The sequence below is a fragment of the Arachis ipaensis genome, chromosome B05 (assembly GCF_000816755.2).
Source record: "Arachis ipaensis cultivar K30076 chromosome B05, Araip1.1, whole genome shotgun sequence".
NCBI lineage: Eukaryota > Viridiplantae > Streptophyta > Magnoliopsida > Fabales > Fabaceae > Arachis > Arachis ipaensis.
The window spans coordinates 69458711-69467521 of NC_029789.2; positions in this window are offsets into that span (position 1 = coordinate 69458711).

The following is an 8811-nucleotide window of genomic DNA, read 5'->3' on the forward strand; positions in this document are numbered from 1 at the left end:
TACCTAACAACCTAAAATCCACTACAACATGCATATCTAACTATCCTAACATGAACATAAACGGAAAAAAAAAAAGAATAAATTACGAACGGATAAAAGGGATTGCGTGTTGCGGAACCTGGAAGGCGAAAGAAGGAGGTTGGGGTACAGAGGTGGCTGGGGTGGTGGCGATGACGTCCGGCGCGGCGGCTGGCGGTGGTGGGCCGGCCAGAATAGGGTTTCGCGTGACCTGGGGGGTTATAATTTGAATCCACGCGGCCGCGTGGGGCACGGGGTCGCGTGGCTGGTGCGAAAAAGGTGGTTGACGCGATCACGTGGGTGACGCGATCGCGCGGAGGGCAGAAAGAGTAAATGATGCGATCACGTAGGGCACGCGATCGCCTGGAGGGGGTAAAAGAAGGGATGACGCGATCGCATGGGGCATGCGATCGCGTCGCTGGAAAGTGTGCTAAACGCACGAATCCAGCGTCGTTCCAGCGCAACTCTCTGTCTCCTTTTTGGGATTTGTGTAATCCATGCGACGCGGTCACGTCGCTCACGCGGTCGCGTGGGATTGGTTGTGTGCATGTGACGCGATCGAATGGGGCATGCGATCACCTTCAACAAAGTTAGAACCAAACTCAAAGCGAGGGGGGTGAGAGTCCATAGTAGCAAATAAAATTAAAAAGGAAAAACAAAAATAAATAAACAAGTAAAAGAAAAATATTTACAATAACCAATAATAAGGCACACGTTAGCAGTTCCCCGGCAACGGCGCCATTTTGACGAGCGAGATTTTATGGTGGTAAAGAATGTCATAAAAACAGTCGTGTTGTAGATATAGTCTCTAAACCAACAAAAATCCCTTTCTTCCAAACATTTTGGTTGTCACAAGTAACAAATCCCTTTTAAATTTGATAACCGAGTATTTAAACTCGGGTCGTCTTCTCAAGGAACTGCAGGGAAATATGTTCTTATTATTGATTATGGAGATTGTAAATTTAGGGGTTCAAGAATGAGGAACGAGTAAATTGATCACAAGTAAATTAAATTGTAATTAGAATAAATAAATAACTGTAAAGCAAACTTTTAGCAAGGTACGAGAAATTAGAGGTCTTATCCTAGCTATCCTTATCAATGATGATGGTTGAATCTTAATTCCACTTTGTTAACCTTTACTAAGATAAAGGAAGGTCAAGGGATTAATTGGTTTGATCTTCGAATCCTATTTATTTCCTAAGAAAAGATTGGGATTATGGAAGTTCAATTCAAATAACAAAGATAACAATTATCAATCATGTTTGAGTTTGATAACTCCTGAGTTACTGATTTCTTAACCAAGGCCAAAAGGAGAAAAGTAAATCTACTTGGAATAAGGACGTCTTCAGAGTAAAAGCAACAATAGCATAAACAAAAGAAATCAATATTAAACTGAAATACCTCAACTAACATTAATGAAAGAGTAATCTGTAACATGAAAGAATTCATAAAGTGGCTTGCAGAAGTAAATAAAAGGAATATTGAACCTGATCAAAAGAGATAACCCTGAAAGTGAATAAAAATCCTAATTCTAAATCCTAATCCAAAAGAGAGAGAGAGAATCTCTCTCTTAACTAAATCTAAATCATGAAAACTAAACTAAAGTGGAATCTCCCTCTGAATGGTTGCATTCCCTCACTTCATAACCTCTGGTCTATGCCTTCTGGACTTGGATTTGGGCCAAAAAGGGCTTCAGAATTCGCAATGAGCATTTTCTGTAATTTCTGGTGCGTGGCCTCTGTCATGCGTCCGCGTGGGTCACGTGGTCGCGTCATTCGGAGCTTTTCCTTACCACGCGGTCGCGTCAGCCATGCGACCGTGTCATATGCATTCTGCTTAAGGTGCGCAGTCGCGTCAGTCATGCGGCCGCGTCGCTGTTTATTCGCGCTTGGCACGCGATCGCGTCGTCCATGCGATCGCGTGGATGCCAGTTTCTTCAGAACTCCGTTTTGCACTTTCCTTCCATTTTTGTAAGTTTCCTTTCCATCCTTTGAGTCATTCCTGCCTTAGAAGATCTGAAACTACTCAACACACTAATCACGGCATCGAATGGAATTAAAGGTGATTAAAATAATTAATTTAAAAGCATAGGAAACATGTTTTTCACATACATCATATAATGAGGAAGGGAAAGTAAAACCATGCAATTAACATGAATAAGTGGGTGAAGTATTGAATAAATCACTCAAACTAAGCACAAAATATATCATAAAATATGGGTTTATCACTCTGACTGAGGTTAATGCATCTTGGGTTAGGGAATTTTACTGCAACTACTTCAAAACTTCCCTAGATGCAGTGAACCTCTGAGGGAAGCAGATTCTGGTTACTGAGGAGGCAATAGAAGAGGTTCTGAAACTTCTGCCTAAGACTGATCAGACAGATGGCTATCAGAAAGCTGAGGAGGATATGCGCTTTATGCGTTTTGACTGGGATGCAGTCAAGGCGAGGATCACCCTTGACCCGTCAGTTCCTTGGATCATGGGTCAGAACACCACCATGCCCAAGGGGATCAAGCGGATTTACCTGAACGATGAGGCTCGGCTATGGCATCAGATATTCAGCAACTACATTATGCCGAGTACTCACGAGACTGAGATACCAGCGGCTATGATCACCCTCCTTTGGTGCGTGATGGAGGGCAAGGACCTGTACCTGCCACGCTTTATCCGGCACTATATGGCCAGGGTCCACGTCCGAGGCAATCTTCCCTTTCCCTATCTGGTTACACAGCTGGGCCGTCGAGCTGACGTACCATGGGAGGATGCTGATGAGAGGCCACCTGCTGCGGAATGCAGGAAGATTATCCCGGATAGCAGGAACTTCCTAGCCTTGGGCTACAGACCTCCACTTCTGACTGCCACTGCTGATCATACAGCTACACCATATGCCGGTCCCTCTTCCTCCACTGCTGCACCACCTACCCCTGCCACCACCACTGCACCTCCACCTGCCACAGAGCCTGTCTATCATCTGGTGCACCGCTTGTTTCGACGACTTGACCAGATGGAGCGTCGCAACAAGCGACGCTATAAGCACCTGAAGCTGATGATACGATCCGGCAGCATCCCCTCCGAGCCTGACACACCATCCGAGGCATCTGAGGAGGAGGCGGATGCGCCCGAGGCAGAGACCCATCCCCAGGGAGAGGCAGAGCAGGCAGACACCCAGCAGGCAGCACCCCAACAGATCCAGGATGCAGATCCTGAGATCTCCATTCAGACAGCCCCTCCTCTCCAGCAGCCGGACATTCAGCCAGCCACCACAGAGACACCAGCTACCATCCCTTCCAGTGATGACACTCCTTCACACCCGGCTTGAGTGAGCATCGGGGACGATGCTACATTTTAAGTGTGGGGAGGTCGCCATCTCTGGCATATTATTTTGGTGAACCACTACAGACTCTTTTTTTTTTTATTTTGGATATTTTTCTGTATTTTTCTCTTTATTTTTATTTTTATTTTCTGAGTACTTATACATTGCTACTTTCATGTATTTTTACTCTATTTCTGCATTTTGCATTTTTAGTTCATATTTTAGCCACTTAGTTTAGTTGCAATTCTAACTTATTAGTTATAGAAATTGTGGATTAATTAGTATAGTTTACCCTTTTTAGCATAAGATAGCTTTGTTTAAATTGGAAAATATAAAAAGGTAAGTAAACTAGAGACTTTAACAGAATCAAAACAACCCACACCTTGTATATATAGCATTACATGTTAGTTAATAACACTTCATCAAGGAGAAACACTAGAACTTTAAAGTCATTCAATATAAGTTTTACGTTGAGAATAATGAGAATTTTTAACTAAACCTGCATGACATACATAAGTGATAAATGATTTTTGAGCTAGAGAACACATAGCCTGTGAGTTTTGAGCTTAATTGTATGGTTACATTCAAACCATAATTTTTTATTCCTGTGTGTTCCTCCCTTCTTTTATATTCTGGTATTCTTTACTTTGTTTTAATCTATATGTCTGATTATAGAATGTAGATATATACCAAGAAAGTGATTGAGGCCATTATTTGATTTTAGCTCACTTATCCCAAAATAGCCTACCTTTTACATCACCCTTGTTAGCCCCCTTGAGCCTTTAAATCCCCTTTTATTCTATTAGCCACACTACTAGCCTTAAGCAGAAAAACAAAATAAAATCCCAAGTTGAATCCTTGGTTAGCTTAAGATAGAAAATTATGAATAGTTTAAAATGTGGAAAACCTATTGGGAACATGGATGATAAAAAAAAAGGTAGAAAAGTTGAAAGGAATAAAATAACTCAAATTAAGAAATTTTGGGAAGCATGCTCATGAGAAATCAAAGTGATTAAATTACCATGTGCATTTAAAAAAAGTTATTTTTCAGTATTTAATAAAGGGGATACAAAAGAATTCCCCAAATGCAAAATAAAAGCAATGCACATGGGATAAAAATAAAAAATTAAAACATGAGCATGTAGCATCAAGTGGGAAAATATGGGAAAATAGGTAAAGAAGTTTTGTTTTACTAAGTATGTATGTTAGGTGAGATCTTAGTCTAATTAAGGATTCACTTATTAGCTCACTTCGCCTTATACATATATCCTTACCTTTACCTTGGCCCCATTACAACTTTAATTAAAGACCTCATGATTTTTGGTATGACTGTATTCTATAATTGTTGATTGGTTAGATGAAGAACAAAGTTATAGAAAGAAAGAATAAAAAGAGGAATAGAGTGATTAACCCAATAAACACTGAGTGACTAGAGAGTAAACACAAATCCAGTGAGGGTTCAATAGCTCATTAACATTTATCTTTGTTTGAATTATCTAATTGTCTTGCAAGTTCATAAAATGCTTTTTCTCCCATCTTAATTGTAAAAGTGCTTATTGATTATCTAAGGCTTGGCTATATATACATATATGACTCCTTGAGAATGTGAATTAATTTAACTACCTGTAAGCTTTATATATGAGTGAATAAATTAGAATTGCATGATGCATTTAGGTAGTTGCATTTAGATTAGATTGCATTGCATGACATTACATCACTTTAACCTTACCTATTACCTGGGATTTAGCATGAGGACATGCTATTGTTTAAGTGTGGGGAGGTTGATAAACCCATATTTTATGATATATTTTGTGCTTAGTTTGAGTGATTTATTCAATCCTTCACCCACTTATTCATGTTAATTGCATGGTTTTACTTTCCCTTCCTTATTATGTGATGTATGTGAAAAACATGTTTCCTATGCTTTTAAATTAATTATTTTAATCACCTTTAATTCCATTCGATGTCGTGATTAGTGTGTTGAGTAGTTTTCAGATCTTCTAAGGTAGGAATGACTTAAAGGATGGAAAGGAAACATACAAAAATGGAAGGAAAGCACAAAACGGAGCTTCTGAAGAAACTGGCATCCACGCGATCGCATGGGCGATGCGGACGCATGCCAAGCACAAAGAAGCAGTGACGCGGCCGCATGACTGACGCGACCACGCACCTTAAGCAGAACGCACATGACGCGATCGCATGACTGACGTGACCGCGTGGCAAGAAAAGCTCCAAATGACGCGACCGCGTGACCCACACGGACGCGTGACAGAGGCCACGCACCAGAAATTGTAGAAAACGCTTCCAGCGATTTCTGAAGCCCTTTTTGGCCCAATCTAAGTCCAGAAGGCATAGACCAGAGGTTATAAAGTGTGGGAACGCATCCATTCAGGGAGAGCTCGCCAATTTAGTTATTTCCCATGTTTTAGATCTAGTTTTGAGAGAGGTTCTCTCCTCTCTCTCTCGTAGGATTTAGGACTTCTCTTAGTTTTAGGAGTAACTCTCAATCCCAGGTTCTTTATTTTTATTTATTTTTCCAATTTAGTTTATGAACCCTTCATGTTTGATAATAATTTCCCTTATTAATGTTATTTGAGGTATTTCAATTCATGATTGCTTTCTTTAACTTATGTTATTGTTGCTTTACATCTGAAGGCATTTTTATTCCAGCAAATTTACTTTTTCCTCTTTTGGTCTTGGTTAAGAAAGCAGTAACTCAGGAGTTATCTTATCTCAACATAATTGATAACTGTTATCTTTGCTAATTGAATTGAGCTTCAATAATCCCAACCTTTTCTTAGGAAATAAATAGGATTCGAAGATCAAACTAATTAGTCCCTTGACTTTCCTTTATTTTAGTAAAGGTTGACCAAGTGGAATTAAGATTCGACTTTCATTCTTATTGATAAGGATAACTAAGTCTGGACTTTCAATTTCTCATACCTTGCCCAAAAGTTTGCTTTACAGTATTTATTTATTTTTAATTGCCATTTAAATTATTTGTCATATTTGTTCCTCATTCTTGAAACCCCGAATTTACAATCTCCATAACCAATAATAAGAACATATTTCCCTGCAGTTCCTTGAGAAGACGACCCGAGGTTTGAATACTTCGGTTAACAATTTATTTAGGGGTTTGTTACTTGTGACAACCAAAACGTTTGTATGAAAGGACTTTTGAAGGTTTAGAAACTATACTTGCAACGAGGATTTATCAGCAAATTTCTAGACCACGCAAAAGTTCCTCTCATCAATGCCTGCTCTACTGGCTATGATATCACATTGTCGGTTCAACTGCCAACCCGACACATCTCCATGGATATGTTGCCCTTCGGAATCATCAATGGGAACCCCCGAGATATAGTGCTCGGATCACTGTCCAGGGTTTTGTGCCTGCATGCTCTATTGATCCGAAGGGATGCGAGCAGGATACTCTTGCCTCAAACCTCACATCTTAACGTAAGCAGGATTAACCACCGTCCTTACGCCGCCGCCACTACCTCGATAGGCAGGATTTACAAAAAAAAGTGTTCTAAAACCCACAAGTTGGGTAATCTTCAAAAAGTCACAAAACAAAAACAACTTAAGGACTAGCACCAAGTAGCGGATTGAGATCTTCACCAATCTCGGCATCCTTACCTTGGACAGGAGGAGTCGGAGGATGCACTGAGACCGGGACAGCCAGGATGAGACTAGCAAGCGAAGAAGGGGTTTCAACATTCAGGACCTCAGGCTGTACCTCGGGAATCTTAGAGACTTGCCCAGTTTGAGTCTTCGAATAGGACAAAGCACCCTCCTCCTCGTCCTCGGGGGCTGGTACGATCTTTCCATCCACAACAATGTTGTCTTGAATGAACAAGGAAATATCAACCCTAGGAGCCAAGACCTGGACCCGAGCCTTCAAATTCTCAAACATTTCATCCATCCCCTCGACCACAGACTCCTGAAGGGAAGTATACTCTTCTCGGGCAGTTTTCAACTCTTCTTAGAGGTTGAGATTCTCTCTGTAGACCTGAGTATAACTTTCCTCTGCCCTCTTTTGAATTATCTCTTCCATGGTCGCAATAGCCCTTGCCGTTTTCACCCGGGCCCAAGCCTTCTTCAGGTCAGAATTAAGCCTGACTTTCTCCTCCTCCTCCAGCTCCTCTTTCAACCCTTTCAGTCTTTCCACCTCAACATGGGCAGCCTCGAGAGAACTCTGGGTAAAACCAAGGGGAGCCTTTTTTAACTCCTTAGACAAGGACGTGCACATCCCAGCTATTTGGATCTCATTCCGGGCCATAAATTGAAGATGGTTTTGGATGGCCACGTCGTCCATACTGACGTGACTGTGTGGGAGAATGTTCCTTTCACCCTAGGCAATCCCTTCAAAATCTTTGTCGTAAATGCTCCCATTTTCGACAGTTTTTTTGCTTTTTGGAAGGCGGCTTTGACGGCAAGGGGGAAGGAGGAACAACTGTACTATCCTGAAGAGGGTCAGAGGAAATTAGCCAGCTTACTGGAGTTGGGATGATCCTTTTTTGAGATATTGGTGTGGATTTTAAAATACCAGTGCACCGGGTCGTACCAAGTAATACCTCAAGTGAGTGATGGTCGATCCCACGAGGATTGATGGACTAAGCAACAATAATTGAATGATTTACTTAGTCAGACAAGCACAAAGGAGTGTTTTGTGTTGAAATGCATTAAATGGTACTCAGATAAATTAAGAAAGCAATAGTAAATTAGTTGTGGACAATTTGTGAGAAAATAGTTAAGGGTTTAGAGATATTTATTTTTCCGGATTAACAATTCTTACTAACTACTTTAATCATGCGATATTCAATTCATGGAAAGCTTTAACTGATTAAACCTTAATTCCTTAGTGATTTAATCTCCTCTAACCTAATCAATCGCCAATTCCTTGGTCACTTAATTTAGATTTAAGGGTTAAGTACAATTCTAGCATATTAGCCACACAAACCCTAAGTACTCAAAGATAAGGTGCTTATATGTTATGTATCACATTAAGTCCAAGTAATTAGAGAATCATGAGGAATTACTTTCAAGCTGTTATTCAAGTGAGTTAACTTTTCTAAGATTCAACAAGAATTCAAGTAGAAAAGGATTTATCTTCTGATATACTCTAATTCATATGATGCAGAATGAAAGTAATCCTTAAATTTAAATCAATACATTAATCAAAGTAGAATGACAATAGTGTTATTCCATCAAAATAAACAGAGCTCCTAACCTTAACAGAGGAGGTTTAGTTGCTCACAGCTCAGAGAAAATTGGGGTTTCAAAAGTGTGTAAAGTGCGGAATGAGGAAGAGAAGAGAAGAGAAGAGATCCTGAAAGGCTGAATTTTTCCTCCTTTTATATCTAACCTAATTGATTTGTAAATAAAATAAAATAATAAAATCTAAACCCTAAAAGATCATGTGTTGTTTTAATAATAATGAATATAAAATAAAATAATTAATTAAAACTAAAGCTA